This window comes from Chiloscyllium plagiosum, chromosome 5 (genome assembly GCF_004010195.1).
Source record: "Chiloscyllium plagiosum isolate BGI_BamShark_2017 chromosome 5, ASM401019v2, whole genome shotgun sequence".
NCBI classification, from domain to species: Eukaryota; Metazoa; Chordata; class Chondrichthyes; order Orectolobiformes; family Hemiscylliidae; genus Chiloscyllium; species Chiloscyllium plagiosum.
In genome coordinates this window covers 17344038-17361674 of record NC_057714.1, presented here as the reverse complement: position 1 = coordinate 17361674, position 17637 = coordinate 17344038, and positions in this window count along the sequence as shown.

The window sequence follows — 17637 nt, the reverse complement described above, 5'->3', positions numbered from 1 at the left end:
TTTTTTTTTCTTTTTTTTTTCTTTTTTTTTGAGACACAGTGAAAGACACAAAGTGCATCAATCTTTATTCAATTTCCACCACCAGGAATATGGGAAAACACCCGGGTGGCCAGTGACAAACGCTGCCCTTCGCATCAAAGGGCAGTGCTGTGTGATCAAAACAGTGAAGGGGAGGGGAGGGACGGGACTAAATCAAAATAGAATTGGAGGGAGAAATGATGCACTCCACTCCCTGCGGCGCCCACCTCTCCCTGAACAACTCCAGGGTGTTGGTCGACGCCGCGTGCTCCTTCTCCAAGGACACCCGGGCTCTAACGTAACCGCGGAAGAGGGGCAGGCAGTCGGCCCTAACGACCCCCTCCACGGCCCGCTGCCTGGACCTGTTGATGGCCAGTTTGGCCAGGCCCAGGAGCAGGCCCACGAGGAGGTCTTCAGACCTGCCCTCCTTCCTCCGTACCGGGTGCCCAAAGATCAGGAGCGTGGGACTGAAGTGCAGCCAAAAGCAGAGGAGAAGGTTTTTCAGAAAATCAAAAAGGGAGTGCAAACGCCCACACCCAATATACACGTGGTCCACGGACTCCACAGCGCCACAGAACAAGCAGTTGGGCTGGGAGTCCGTGAACCACCGCAATCTGCGGTTGCAGGGGACTGCTGCGTGCAGCACCCTCCACCCCAGATCCCCGAGAGAAAGGGGGAGGACTCCCGCGTAGAGAGCCCTCCACTGGGGATCCCCACCGCCCGGTGGCAAATGGGCACGCCAAGGCGTGTCCGGACGGTGGATGAGGGAGAAGAGGTGGACGGTGTGCAGCAGCAGTCTGTACAGGGCTCTCCTGTTCACCTCCCTAAACGAAACAAAGTTAAAATTTCGGAGGCGGCTCAGGTTGTGGGGCACAGGCTCCCGCGGGAAGTATGGGACCTTGGGGCCAATGTGAAATTCCGTCCGGGCTGGGGTGAGCGTGGACGGGATCCCACCGCACACCTGAGCGTCCTCCAACTGGTGCACTACGTCGGGTCCGAGCACCGCCGTTTTAAGGCGTGAGTTTGTATTGGTCAGCCAGGGCTTTCCTGATTGGCCCAGGTTAATGACCCCAATCAATGACCTCGTAGTCAGCATGGTTCACCTGGTACCAATCACAATGGCTGATCTAATTGTAACCACAATCTGCATTCTTACCAACCCTGGATAACCTGTCACACCCCTGTTTACCAATATTCTATCCATGAGGAGAAAGTGAGGTCTGCACATGCTGGAGATCAGAGATGGAAATGTGTTGCTGGAAAAGCGCAGCAGGTCAGGCAGCATCTAGGGAACAGGAGAATCGACATTTCGGGCATTAGCCCTTCTTCAGGAAGCCTTTCCTGAAGAAGGGCTAATGCCCGAAACATCGATTCTCCTGTTCCCTAGATGCTGCCTGACCTGCTGCGCTTTTCCAGCAACACATTTCCATCAAGGTTCTATCCATCTCTACCTTAAAAACTTTCAAAGACTCTGTTTCCACCACCTTTTTAGGAAGAAAGCTCCAAAGACTCATGACACTCTGTGAGAAAACAAAACACCTCACTTCTGTTTAAAGTGGGACAGTGCTTATTTTTAAATGGTGACTCCTGTTTCTGGATTTTCCCATAAGAGAAAGCATCATTTATACATGCATCCTGTCAAGACTCCTTGGGATTTTATATATTTTAATCAAGTTGCCTTTTCCTCTTCCAAACTCCAGCAGATACAAGCCAACAAGCAACATTTCCTACTAAGATAGCCCATCCACTATTCCAGACATTATAGTCTGGGAAAACACCTCTAACCTGCTTTGAACCCAGAGTCATAGAGATGTACAGCGTGGAAACAGACCCTTCAGTCCAACCAGTCCATGCCGACCATATATCCCAACCCAATTCAGTCCCACCTGCCAGCACCCGGCCCATATCCCTCCAAACCCTTCCTATTCATATACCCATCCAAATGTCTCTTAAATGTTGCAATTGTACCAGCCTCCACCACTTCCTCTGGCAGCTCATTCCATACACGTAGCACCCTCTTTGTGAAACAATTGCCCCTTAGGTCTCTTTTATATCGTCCCCTTTCACCCTAAACCTATGCTGTCTAGCTATGGACTCCCTGACCCCAGGGAAAATACTTTGTCTATTTACCCTATCCATGCTCCTCATAATTGTGTAAACCTCTATAAGGTCACCCCTCAGCCTCCGACGCTCCAGAGAAAACAGTCCCAGCTTAGTCCGCCTCTCCCTATAGCTCAAATCCTCCAACCCTGGCAACATCCTTGTAAATCTTTTCTGAACCCTTTCACATTTCTTTCCAATACAACATCTTTCTGATAGAAAGGAGACCAGAATTGCACACAATATTTCAGTAGTGGCCTAACCAATGTCCTGTACAACCGCAACATGACCTCCCAACTCCTGTACTCAATACTCTTACCAATAAAAGAAAGCATACCAAACGCCTTCTTCACTATCCTATCTACCTGTGACTCCACTTTCAAGGAGCTATGAACCTGCACTCCAAGGTCTCTTTGTTCAGCAACACTCCCTAGGACCTGACCATTAATTGTATAAGTCCTGCTAAGATTTGCTTAAATGCAGCACCTGGCATTTATCTGAGTTAAACTCCATCTGACACTTCTCAGCCCATTGGCCCATCTGGTCCAGATCCTGTTGTAATCTGAGGTAACCTTCTTCACTGTCCACTTAACCTCCAATTTTGGTGTCATCTACAAACTTACTAACTGTATCTCTTATGCTCGCACCCAAATCATTTGTGTAAATGACAAAAAGTAGAGGACCAAGCACCAATCCTTGTGACACTCCACTGGTCACAGGCCTCCAGTCTGAAAAACACCCCTCCACCACCCTCTGTCTTCTACTTTTGAGCCAGTTCTGCATTCAAATGGCTAGTTCGCCCTGTATTCCATGAGATCTAACCTTGTTAACCAGTCTCACACGGGGAACCTTGTCGAACGCCTTACTGAAGTCCATATAGATCACATCTACCACGCTGCCCTCATCAATCCTCTTTGTTACTTCCTCAAAAAACTCAATCAGGCTTGTGAGACATGATTTCCCATGCACAAAGCCACGTTGACTATTCCTAATCAGTCTTCCCACAGAGTTCTAGGGTACACCTGATCAGCTCCTGGGGATTTATCCACCTTTACCCATTTCAAGACATCCAGCACTTCCTCCTCTGTAATATGGACATTTTTTAAGGTCTCACCATCTATTTCCCTACAGTCCATATCTTCCACAGTAAATACTGATGCAAAATACTTGTTTAGTATCTCCCCCATTTTCTGCGGCTCCACACAAAGGCCACCTTGCTGATCTTTGAGGGGCCCTATTCTCTCCCCAGTTACCCTTTTTTTCCTTAATATATTTGTAAAAACCCTTTGGATTCTCCTTCATTCTATTTGCCAACGCTATCTCATGTCCCTTTTTTGCCTTCCTGATATCCCTCTTAAGTGTACTCCTACTGCCTTTATACTCTTCTAAGGATTCACTCGATCTATCCTGTCTATACCTTACATATACTTCTTTCTTTTTCTTAACCAAACCCTCAATTTCTTTCGTCATCCAGCATTCCCTATACGTACCAGCCTTCCCTTTCACCCTAACAGGAATATACTTTCTCTGGATTTTCATTATCTCATTTCTGAAGGCTTCCCATTTTTCCCATGTGGGGTGAAAACAGCATCAACAAGGGGTGTATATTTTTATTAACTAAAATTTATGGGATAGGGAGGATATTTTATTGCAACAATATAATTTATTCATAAAAATTATTTGTAAGTACATACAAAAAGTCGTGAAGCAGTTCAATACAGACTATGCAGAAAAATGCGGCACGGTGGCACAGTGGTTAGCACTGCTGCCTCACAGCGCCAGAGACCTGGGTTCAATTCCCGCCTCAGGTGACTGTCTGTGTGGAGTTTGCACATTCTCCCCGTGTCTGTGAGGGTTTCGTTCGGGTGCTCCGGTTTCCTCCCACAGTCCAAAGATGTGCAGGTCAGGTGAATTTGCCATGCTAAATTGCCCGTAGTGTCAGATGAAGGGGTAAATGTATGGGTGGGTGACGGGTCGGTGTGGACTTGTTGGGCCAAAGACCCTGTTTCCACACTGTAAGTAATCTAATCTAATCTAAAAAAACAAAAATAAACAACTCATTGGAATTTGATGTTGCTCAGTGCTTCCCTACAATCGCAAAACAAGGACATCTTCTACTCATGCAGGAAACTATTTAGATTCCTTATAGGGCAAGGAGGGGGTCATGGATCTTGTTGGACCCTTATTATACTTTGCCAGAAAGACTTTGACAGTGGTCTTTGCCCATTGTGCCTTGACAGTCGCTGCCCCACATGGGATGGGGAGGAACTGTGATGTGAGAGTTAGGAATGTGAATCTCATCAACATTCACTCAGCTCTGTGCCTGGCCAGGTCCTTAGTCACAGTAATAGTGGAAGGGTGCTTGTCGGTTTGGAGGCTTGTGACTAGTGGAGTGCTTCCAGGGTCGGTGCAGTGCTCATTGCTGTTTGTTATCTATAGCAATGATTTGGATGAGAATGTCCATGGCATGGTTAGCAAGTTTGCAGATGACACTATAATAGAAGATATCATAGACAGTGAGGAAAGTTATCAGAAAATACAGCAGGACCTTGATCAGCTGGGGAAGTGGGCTGAGAAATGGCAAATGGAGTTTAATATCAATATGTGAGGTTTTGCATTTTGGAAAGTTAATTTAAGGTGGGAGTTTCATGGTTAATGGTTGCGCCTTCAGGAGTGTAGTGGAACAGAGGGACCTTGGAGTTCAGATGCACGGTTCTCTGGAAGTGGAGTCACAGGTAGACAGGGCAGTGAAGAAGGCTTTTGGATTCATCAGTCAGAGCATTGAGTATAGAAGTTGGGAAGTTATGTTGCAGTTGTACAAGACATTGGTGAGGCCACACTAGGAGTATTATGTTCACTTTTGATCATCCTACTAAAGGAAGGACGTTATTAAACTGACAGTGAAGAAGAAATTTACAAGATTTTTGCCAGGACTCAAAGGTCTGGGTTATAGGGAGAGGTTTGACAAGCTGGGACTTTTTTCTTTAGAGCTTTGGAGACTGCGGGGGAGAATTTTACAGACGTGTATAAGATCATGAGAAGCATTGATAGGGTGAATGCAGTCAGTCTTTTTCCCAGGGTTGGGGAATCAAGGACTGGAGGTCATCAGTTAAAGTTACACAGAGGGTGGTATGCACATGGAATGAGCTGCCAGCATAAGTAGTTGAGGTGGGAACATTGCCAACATTTAAAAGTTATTTGCACAAATACATGGATAAGAAAGGTTTAGAAAGATATAGGCCAAGTGCAGGGAAATGGGTTATATTTTGGTTGGCATGGATCAGTTTGGGCCAAAGGGCCTGTCTCCATGCTGTCAGACTCTGTGACTCTATGACTATTTCAATGATGGAAACCGCTGCCTCTTCCAACAAGCTAAAGATATGGCTTTCCTATCACAGTTCAATCCTGTTGACCCTGCTTATGTGTCCCTTGTCCTGCAAGACACCAAGAAGTATGGTAGTGAATGTGTTGCAATGCATTTTGGGTGGTGTGGCTGTCATGGTTAGATCGCTGACAGTTCTGCAGGTCATGGGATATTGCTGTGAGGCTTGCAGCAGTGCTAAATATGTGACAGTGACCTCAGGCATAAAAATGTTAGGAATGTGGTTGTAATTGATGGGGTGTTTTTTTTTAATTGGTGAGTTGCCTGGCTGGGTTGCATTGAGCCATATTGAACATAAGAATCTGTAAGAAAGCCAATTTAGCCCTTCGAATCTTCTCCACCTTTTAATAGGGTTGTGGCTGATGCCACCTTGGCCTCAACATCACTTTCCAGCCTCCTCCTCATAACCCTTTAACCCATTACTGACTAAACCCATTACTGTCTGCCTCTTCCTTAAATGTACTCAAGTGTCCCAGCATCCACTGCATTCTGGGGTAGTGAATTCCACAGAATCCTGACCCTTTCAGATAAGTAATTCCTCCTAATTTCTGTTTTAAATCTGTTCCCTTTAGACTAAAACTATGACCGCTCATTGTAGATTGCCCCACAAAGGAAATATATCTGTTTTATGTTTATTTTTTTCAATTCCCTTTAGCATTTTAGGGTGGCACTGTGGCTCAGTGTTAGCACTGCTGCCTCACAGCGCCAGAGACCTGATTTCAATTCCACCCTCAGGCAACTGTCTGTGTGGAATTTGCACATTCTCCCCGTGTCTGCGTGCGTTTCCTGCGGGTGCTCTAGTTTCCTCCCACGGTCCAAAGATATGCAGGTTAGGTGGGTTGGCCATGCTAAATTGCCAATAGTGTCCAGGAAAGTGCAAGCTAGGTGGATTAGCCATGGGAAATGCAGGTTAACAGGAATAGGGTAGGAGGTGGGTCTGGTCAGGATGCTGTTCAGAGGGACTCAGTGGCTTGCTTCCACACTGTAGGGATTCTGTGATCTTATATTCAACAATGAGATTTCCTTTTATCTTAAACTCTAGTGAGTAAACTGCTCAATCTCTTCTCATAAAACAAAGTTTTCTTCTCTGGACCTTTGAGACTAGTGGTGCACATGGTAGGATGTGGCATTTGAAGATTTTGGCATGGATCCTGACCTGTGAGGTTATTGAACTTCCCTTGAAGCTGGAACCCTGGCTTTGATATTTGATGTCACTGCTTCAGCAAGTTTGGCCTGAGGGGATCTGGCACCAGCACTGTGGTTAGATGACATATGAACCCACTCTCCATCTCTTGCACCAAGACCTCCAGTGCTACCTAGTCTTTGCCACTTCGTTGCATTCTTGTGTCTTTTTCTGGCCAGAATTGGTTGTGGAATCATTCCATCCCTTCCCTTTTGTCCTGCAGGCTGTCTTTAAGAGGTCATGTATTTCCCCTGATCAAGCACACAGCAACTCATTGTTATCAGACTTTTCAATGGATTCCTTATGTTAATATTACGTTAGATTAGATTAGGTTCCCAACAGTGTGGAAACAGGCCCCTAGGCCCAACTATTGATCTCTCTCTGCAACCTTTGGGTAGCTAGAACATTGTATTCTCCACTCGTTACCTTGATGCACTTATATGCTTACGATCTGCAGGTAAAGCCCATAAGACAACACTTTTCACCGTATCTGGGTACATAAGACAGTAATAAATCACATCAAACAGGTGGTGTCGTCCGCTGCTGCAATTATTTCAATTTGCAAACAGCACAAAATGTGCGTGCCGCTTAATTCGGAAGAAACAGTCCTGAGTTCATTCCCCACTGCAATTGCAACGCCCGTTTTCGGCGCTTATCGAATTTCGTAGCCAGTGATTCGAAGACAATTTGATGGCCTTTCCGTCAGTTTGTGCACCCAATCTATCCACAGTCTCATAAAAACGTTATGTCAGAAAGAGGGCGCTGTTGGTCCAGGAAACCAAGAGACCTCGCCTTAAAATGAACAAGGGAGAATTGTTTAATATTTACGTAAAACCCGTTGACAGAATTTCTCTCTGCCCATCTATCCATTTATATGTCTACCTGTCTATGTGTCTGATTGGGTCTGTTTACCGGTTATCAGTACAAGCCCGCCTTCTTCTGAATATTTCCTGTGCCTCCACATATATTTAGAGACACATGACTGCCCTTTTGTTTTGGCTTGTTTTGACAAACTGGTTATCAGTAGAAGGTTTACTAAGCTGTAATTAGTTGTATGTTCTAATGACTTAATGTAAGTGACAATAGAGTCATTCTTCATTCTGAAAGGTCGCGAATTATATTTTGTTTTCAAAATAAATTCAAATCGTTCAGTTTTTCCCCCCTGTATTTCCATTGTGGAAACAATTCAGAATAAAACGTGATGACGTGTTAACAAGGTATTATAGAACCCGGACGCAGATACCATACAATTGCAGCTGGAATAAATTAATATGATAAGGAAATGAATAATTCAGACAACATTGCAACTCGTTCTGTCATTAGTAGCCTCCCATTTGCTGTTGCAAACATTACACTTTGTTGTACGTCTGTAGATTAGAACATCAGTCTATCCTGTTTCCTCCTTTACAATTTGAGGTAAAAAAAAACCCAGTTCCCCAAAAAGGCCAATCCGCAATTTATATGACTATTTTTACAATTGTTTCGTGAATGTTTACAAATTTGAACTTTCTAAAATCTGTACCTCAAACAGTGATTTGTTGGCGACCGATATGGTTATCTCCATACAGATGTTTGTAATTTAGCTAATTTGGAGCAATTTATACATCATACGATAAAATGACACATCACACAAATGGCGAAAAAGAAATTGAGCTGCTCATTTGAATTCTGGTTTGTGAACCGTTTCTCGAACAGTAGATTAAGGCACCATTAGACATAGAAACAGAAAACTGAAAACAGAAAACAGAGAATTGGCAGTAGGCCATTCTGTCCATCAGACCTAGGGTACAGGTGCACAGTTCGTTCAAGGTGGAGTCGCAGGTAGCGAAGAAGGCTTTGGGCACGCTTGTCTTCATTGGTTTGGGCATCGAGTAAAGAAGGTGGTATCTCATGCTGTACAGGACATCTGTGAGGCCCCTTTTAGAATACTTCGTGCAATTCTGTGGGAATTATGTTATTAAATTGGAGAGGGTGCAGAAAAGATTCACAAGGATGTTGCTAGGGCTGGAGCGTTTGTGTTACAGGGAGAGGCTGAATAGGCTACCGCTTTGTTCCCTTGGAGCTGGGAGTTGGAGGCTGTGGGGGTGACCTTATAGTGCTTTACAAGACCCTGAGGACCATAGATAGGGTAAATTGTCAAGATCTTTGTTTTCCAAGGGTGGAGAAAAGTAAGACTAGAGAGCATAGGTCTAGGGTGAGAACGGAAATTTAAAAGGGACCTGAGGGATAACGTTTACAAGCAGAGAGGTGGTGCGTGTATGGAATGATCTGCCAGAGGAAGTGGTGGAAGTGGGTACAATGGCAACATTTAAAAGGCATTTGGATGGGTATATGAATCGGAAGGGTTTGGAGGGACATCGGCCAAATGCTGGCAGATTGGGATGTCCAGTCAGCTCAAATGAGTGGGATCTGAGTGTGTTTCTGTGCTGTATGACCCTGTGACTTTCCTCAACCAGTGAAGCATGTGGCTTGTCCCTGTTTTCATTGCTGGTTCTTTGAACTAAATTGCAGACATGACGTGTTGAAATTACTATTAACTGCTGCCACAAAATTGCGCGTGAAATTCTAATCGTGCTGAGTTATTTCGGGAAACTGGTGCGCGGATCGGCTGTGTGGTGTGGCAATCCCGTACGTTGTTGGTTTTTTATCGGTCATTTTGTACGGTTCCTGATGAAGGGGCTTATACCGGAAACGTTGATTCTCCTGCTCCTCGGATGCTGCCTGACCCGCTGTGCTTTTCCAGCGCCACATTCTCGACTCTGTATGGGTCATTGTTTGAGGAGTGGGGTTGTATCACGAAATGGGAGATCCCGCGTCCTACAGTTCTACCCTTTGAGCTACAGTTTAGATATGATCTGAATTGTTAACTCCAAGTCCATTTCAGCACCACAGGTGAACTGAGGGCTATTACAAACCTAATGTTGGCCTGTCCAGCTTAACTACCTGCTTCCGGAATGTGATTTTTTTTTAACACGGGTTATGTGGTAACAGCAGCGTTTAATTTCATAGACTGTCACCAATTGAACAGTGCAGCCTGTTTTGCGTCAATACTTCATTCCAACTCTTTAATTCTATCAATGATATTTGCGGCTACAGAAGGGATGGGGACCTCTCCATATTGGCCCGAGAAGAGTATTTCTTTCTTCCTGTGCAATCCTTTGAGTAAAGGTGCCTGGCTGTCAGACTCATGGCCTCGGCTGGCTGAGCTCGCCTCATTAAACCGTCTGGCCGTTTATCCACCTCCAAAGGCTTCTGTATTATGTCAGAAACACTTATTTAGGCTCCAACCGTCAGGGAGTATTAACATTAATAGCAGCCATCACACGCGAAGAGAATGACCAGCTCCAAGACACAGAGATAGTATATACACATCAGGAACTTGCAATCAAATTGGAAGGAAAGGTCACATTTGCAATAAGTTGGGGGAAAATGCAGGTAATTGGTTAGAAAGTAATATGTAAGCCCGTGATAAACCTTCAAAGAACCCGAACAGTTCTGTGATGGATTTGAACACTTTTCGTATAATTAATCGTTCTTGCATTTATTACTTTCCTGAAGATAAAAGCATGTCTCCATTGTTAAAGCTGCCGATTGTGTTACATGCAGCACTGAAGGGCGTGCGGTGGGAGGGGGGTAACTGCAATGTTCTTTTAAATTTTACCTGAGATGTGGTGAGCTGACATTTTGTCTCGGCACCTTCGAATTCACACGGAATAAGTTGAGACAGGATTAACCATTTGAACGTTTTCACCCTTAATGCGCGTGTCATTAACATTTCAGGGTTTTAATGTTTTCGAATAAATTCACGAACATTGTAATCTGAAAAGCGCTGAGACCCAATCGCATTACCTTTAGGCCCCCCCCTGGTGTGCATTTTCACTAATCATCTGCATTTCCTTCATGTTTTAGGAATTGTAACCATTCCTTCTCAACAAAGGAGCCGGAGTAGGCCGCTCGTCCCCTCATTCGGTTAGATAATAACCGATCTACATGCCAACTATTTAATCGCCTATAGTTCATGGTGTCCTGACCAAAGAAACATGTATGGAAATCTCAGACATGGACATTGATGTTAACACATCATCTCCAGCTTTGCGTGATCAATTGACTCATAGTTTCACCCTGAGATGGCCCAGCTCCAGTTTGTCCCCTTGTTCTAGATCCCCCGCACACGCCATTCTGTACACGTCTTATCAGATTCCAAATATGGCAATGCAAGTTCAGCTTTAGAAACCCGTCCATTAATTTACTCCTTGAGCGTTTGTTTCTCTTTAGGAGAGCAGACTGTGGAGTACGTGAGCCCGCTAGAAGGGTGTTACGCCCATCCAGTTTTGAGGTAAGTTCAGCCCTTTCATGGCAACAAGGGTAAGACACTCTCTAGGTCACGGTGCAAATAGGGTCACTGCAGGGCTTTTATGAAACTATGGCCTCTATTTCTTGTTTGGTGATGGATGTAGGATTCCCAATTGGGACGTTATCCATGGAAATGTACACCGTTTTTTTGTACTCCACCTACCTATTTTGGGAGAGTTAGGTACAGGGCTATGCCCAGTTCTGTTTACCTTGACAGTCCACGTATATCTTCAAAATCAAATTTGCAAGCTTTATTTATTTTGAATTTAAACAGTTCAGTCTTACAAATGTCTAAAAGCACTGCAGCAAAAAAAATTAAACAACTTTGACATAGATTAACGTTTCATTTTCGAGTAGTCTGGGTCAAATTAAGGTTGGCCGAGATGGAGGCAAGAAATCTGACTTAAAGACAAGCCATTATATTCGAAACAAATTGCAGCCGAGCTGCCAGCTTCTTGACGCGAGTTCCTATGAGATTAAGCAGCAAGATGAACCAAGCTAACACTCCATCCTTTAACAACTTTAGATATTTAAAGGCCATTTCTAACACAACACTGTATCAAATTTACCAACTGTTTCACTGAAATAAATTTGCATTGAATATAAATTACAAATAACTCTTCTAATTTCCCTACAGTTAATGACATTGATGAAATATATCTTTGACACTTCAATAAAAAGAAAGTTAAACCAAATTCAGTTGAACTCATTTTGTTCCTGTTATTGTTATGTGTTGTTTCACACCTCTGGTTTGTTTTATGTAGCTGGCCAGATCCGCCGAATTGCACTGAACAGTGACTGTCATGTTATGAAAATCTGGGAAGTCATGGATCAAGTGAGTTCACGCGAGGCATTGAAAAGAGCATTGTGTGGGTATTTGAGAAGGAACAACGTGCAGGGTTACTGGGAGAGGGCAGAAGGAAAGCATGAAATAAGCAGCTATTTCGGAGAGCCAGTGTAGATACGGTGGCTTGAATGGCCTTCCCTTCCACACCGTAAACAACTCTGATTCTGGGTGTGTAGGTCATTAAGCACTTCCTGCATATTCCAGGTTATTGTGGAGTCTTTCCAATCCATTTTTTTTCGCGGTTAAAGACTTGAAGAATGTTTTACTAAACACAGCTAGATTTCGAAATGCGTCTCTTATCTCAAACATACTTTCATGTTTGGCCGATCTACTTGTCATCAATGTATGAAATTTCAGCGGCTCGTGAACTATTATAACCAGCAATGGTACTTCCCTATTTCTTACATTTGTGTGATATCTAACCATGTATTCATCTAGAATGTACCAATTTCCGAAGTATTGATTTACTTGGGATCGCTTCCCAAATATCCACAGCGCTGGACAAAGTACCCACAATCTCAATTAATTAAATCTTGTTAATCTTTTTCTGTCCCTTCTTAGGTCCCCGCTCACAGGAAAATGAGCCTTTTATCTTTCCAATGCCCACTCGCCCAAGTGAAAGCCATTTCCCCCGTTTTAAGTGCAGGGTCGTGCGGATACTGTATTAAGATAGCTAAGATACTGATTGTGTTAGGGGTGAATGTTACTGGTCCAATATTAAATAAGTTAAAGATTTCTGCACCTCCCTCTGAATATTCTTTTCTTGAATTTTTTTTTGCGATTGAACCTGTCCTTTTAGCACCATTACATAAGAATATAGCTGTTAAATGGGCACTACTAGTGGTTGGCACCACTGCCTCACAGCACCAGGCTCCGGGGTCCCATTCCACCCTCGGGCGACTGTGTGGAGTTTGCACGTTCTCCCTGTGTCTGCGTAGGTTTCCTCTGGTATTTCGGTTTCCTCTCACATTTCCAAAAATGCAGGGTAGGTGGATTGGCCATGCTAAATTACCCATAGTGTCCAGGGATGTGTAGACCAGGTGGGTTAGCCAGGGAAAGGCAGGGTTACAGGGTAAGGGGGTGGGTCTGGGTAGAATACTCTTCATGGGCCCAATGGCCTAGTTCCACACTTCAGGGATTTAATCAATTTCTGTATTGAACCTTTCGGTAAGGTGAAGGAGACGATCTTGAGGGACTGAAAGGCAATGGCGAAAATTTAGTCACGCAACTTTTCATTGTCCTGCATTTCCAGCTTATTTAACCGGATCAAGCACCAAACCATCAACATATATTTAATTATATAATAGTAATGTGGATGCATTAGTGTTTTATTTATCCCTTTGATTTTAAGATCACATTTATTTTTCGATCACTGGGCGGCAGGGTGGCTGAGTGGTTAGCACTGCTATCTCACAGCACCAGGGACCCAGGTTCGGTTCCACCCTCGGGCGACAGTCTGTGTGGAGTTTGCACATTCGCCCTGTGTCTGCATGGGTTCCCTCCCACAATCCAAAGATGTACAAGTTAGGTGAATTGACCATGCTAAATTGCCCATAATGTTCAGGCATGTGTAGGTTAGAATGCATTAGTCAGGGGTAAATGTAGAGTAATGGGGAATGAGATTGGGTGGGATACTCTTCGGAGGATGGGTGTGGATTTGTTGGGCCGAAGGGCCTGTTTCTACACTGTAGGGAACCTAATTATAAAAATCACAGATATTTTACCCACCAGTGGTGTGCCACAAGGAGCGCTGCTGGGTCCACTGTTTTTCATCATTTATATAAATGATTTGGATGTGAACATGTGAGGTATAGTTGTAAATTTGCAGATGACATCAAAATTGGAGGTATAGTGGACAGCAAAGAAAGTTACCTCAGAGTACAACGGGATCTTGATCAGATGGGTCAATGGGCTGAGGAGTGGCAGATGGAGTTTAATTTAGGTAAATGCAAGGTGCATTTTGGGAAATCATTTTGGGAAAGCAAATCAGAACAGGACTTATACGCTTAATGGTAAGGTCCTGGAGAGTGTTGCTGAACAAAGAGACCTTGGAGTGCAGGTTCATAGTTCCTTGAAAGTGGATTTGCAGCTAGATAAGATAGTGACAAGGATGTTTGGTCAGACCGTTGTGTATAGGAGTTAGGAGGTCATGTTGCGGCTGTATAGGACATTGGTTAGGCCACCTTTGGAATATTGCGTGCAATTCTGGTCTTTCTGGTATTGAAAAGATGTTGTGAAACTTGAAAGCGTTCAGAAAAAGATTTACAAGAATGTTGCCAGGATTAGAGAGTTCGAGCTAGAGGGAGAGGCTGAACAGGCTGGGGCTGTTTTCCCCGGAGCGTCGGAGGCTGAGGAATAACCTTAAGCAGATTTTTAAAATTATGAGAGGCATGGATAGGATAAATAGACAAGGTTTATTTCCCTGGGGTGGGGGAGTCCAGAACTAGAAGGGCATACGTTAAGGTAAGAGGGGAACGATTTACAAGGGGACCTCAGGGTCAACTTTTTCAGGCTGGTACATGTATGGAATAAGCTGCCAGAGGAAGTGGAGGAGGCTAGCACAATAACAACATTTAAAAAGCATCTGGATGGTATATGAATAGGCAGGGTTTAGAGGGATGTGGGCCTAGTGCTGGCAAATGGATTAATTTAGGATATTTGGTCGGCATGGAGGTTTTTTTTCAGTGTTGTACATCTCGAGGACTCTATTCACAATCTGACTTGCGACTGCTCTCGCACCCGTGTGCAATTTTGACACAATAGTTAAAACGCCACTGAACTGTACAACTTTCACCCAACTATATTCATCCTCTCCTTCGAGACAAAGCGAAATAGATGTTAACCATTCTTTATTAGAGTTGTGCAGAAAGGCGTAATTCCAGGTTTAACGAAGGACGATTCGTTTGGATTCTGTAAATTTGTTGCCTGTGAATGGACTGCACTTTGACTTAATCAATAACTCCTAAGTAAACTCTACTCCGTCCGAATGCATTAGGTGCTATCATCACCTCGAGATAAGATAATAGCAAAGTTATTGCGTTGGAGCACTTTGGGAGAATAGGCCGGCACCTTTTATCTATGGCATTTATCCCTTCACTGCCGTCAGTAAATCAGCCGATTTGCAAAACTTAACAAGGTTTATGGCCTTTTCCCTCGTTTGTTACAGAATTCTTCTGGAAATATTTTCCAGGAACTTGCCCTCAAACCCGGCAATATAAAACAGGACCTCTCAGACCGAGATAAAGAAGGATCGGATGTAAGCCTGCAGCCATGAGTGCTCGGAGTTATCTCAGTTTGACCTTTTGCGGAGGTTTGAAGGGTTGTTTTGGCACTTGGCTGTATCTATCTGGAGGTCATCGCGGGCATAGAGCCACCTAGCAGCAAGTGACTGTCATAGCAAGAACCAAGTGAAGACAGATCAGATCAAGCCTGTCAGGATCACATCAGTGCAGTCTGCAGGCACCTCTCGTAGAATCCACACGCCACTTGGAAGTGTTAGATGAACATTTATATTCTTTCTCAACAGTTTTATCACTGAGAGAGAGAAAAAAAACCGGACCGGTTTGTTTTTATGTGTGTGTCTCAATATTGAGAGGTGTAAGGAATATGTATTGTTAAAATAACCCAGTGGCAAGGCGACATTTGTGCAAGCGTTGAATAAAGTGTAAATTTATTCGCCCAGTCAAAAAAAAACAAAATGAAGTTTCTCGCGACGCAGAGGAAGTTCAGCTGGAAAAGTGCAGGAGGATATTCATTCCTCAGGGCTGGATCTTAGAAGGTGCACGGCTCCCAGAATTGGCAGGCACCATTCCCGCGCAGCACACACACAAGATGACGGGGCGGAAACAAAGCGAAGCGCATTGCTGACCTACCTTTTAGCTCCAGGAGGGCTCACACACTGCCGTGCTTGGCAGTCTGAACGCCGATAAGTATCGGCTCCAGGCATTTCTTGAATGGTGTGGACTCACTGCATCTTCAGTATTACTATCCAAACGTTTATAATGCAATTAGCTCACCCTGGCAGAGCAAATGATTTATTGACAGGCGACTTGCAAATTATAAACTAGCTGTCAGACTTGAACCGCGCTCTCTCCCAACAGATCTGCCCGAACTGATGCAAGCGGGAAACTAACTTTGAGGGATAGGCTGTATGGTTACATTGGTTTGCAAGCACAGCTAAAGATGAAATCACCGGGACGTGCATTTTTTACTGGATTTCCATTAAAATGACCATTTTGTACACGGATTGCATGACAGATCCCGAGATTTCCTACACGCCAGACTGGGTGTATGGCTCAAGAATTTTTCCTCTTGAAAATATTTGCAATTCTATTTGAAGTGGTTGTTACTACTTGATTTTATCAATACAGAAATATTCTTCAGCCGGATAGATTTATTCTGCGTTATGGATATTCGAGTTCTATAATTAATTTTTAAAAAGAGGTTAGTTTACACCATGCTGCCTTTCAGGCATCATCTCGTTTACTTTGAAAATTCTTACTTTTCAGTAACACGAGACTTCGGTCTGATAAAGAGCAAACAATGAATGATCATTCAGTGGCATCAGCAACAGGTTATAATTTATTAGCAACAGCTTCAATTGTTGCTCACGCCAGTTTAATTTATTGGCAAAAAGGATAATGGTTCATTTAACCTCCGAATGTACAGGGCAGAACCCTTTGGAATAAAATTAGAAAGTGCTTGAAATGCCCAGCAAGTCAGGCAGCATCAATGGGGAGAGAAACGGGTAACTTTTCAGGTGCAAACTTCAATCTTTCGGAAAGTGAAATGCTGCGGATGCTGGATTCCGGAAATGAAAGCAGAAAAAGTACTCCCACAGTCCAAAGGTGTGCAGGTTAGGTGAATTGGCCATGCTAAATTGCCCGTAGTGTTAGGTGCAGGGGTAAATGTAGGGGAATGAGTCTGGGTTGGTTGCTCTTCGGAGGGTCGGTACGGATTTGTTGGGCCCAAAGGCCTGTTTCCACACTGTAAGTAATCTAATCATCTAAAAAGTGCTAGAAATACTCAGCCGGTCTGGTAGCAAAACGTTGTTGATTGCAACAGAATGCCGCTGTAGTTTTTTTTTGTTTCAGAAGCATGAAAAGTTCACAAACACAAAGCGGCCGTCCACATTGCAGTTATAGCCGCTGATTTAACCTGGCGCCGTACATTCACTACCAAATCCATTCACCCAACAAAAACAGAATCCCCACAGGACTTAAAAAAGGGGGGGGGGGGGGGGGGGTGCATTTCTTTATCTTGTACACAAACATCCTTATGTTTCATAATGCAGAGCTAGCTTCAGAAAACTTTGCAAAACCGTCCAATGCTGACAGACGTTTGTGATCGACAGAAAACAACAGATAATTTATGACAATTTGCCTGATCCTTTCTTGCTGTTCATTGTACACAGTTAAAACCAAGTAACTCATGAAATGATTTAAATTCCAATCTGAGTTATTTCAGGGCACTTTTCGAATTCTCGTTTATAATGTTAGGTGCCTACTGCCAAAGTAAAATAGTGTGAGAGCCGCTTTTATTTTTTTAAAATCTCTAACGCTCCTGTTTTTTTCTCCCCCCCCCCCCCCCCCGCTACCGCCTAACTGCGGTAGTGCTTATTTGTCCCCCAGCACCCATGGTGTGTGTGTGCAAGTGTGAGACACAGTGAGTGACGCAAAGTGCACCAATCTTTATTCAACTTCCACCACCAGGAAGATAGGAAAACACCCGGGTGGCCAGTGACAAGCAGTGCCC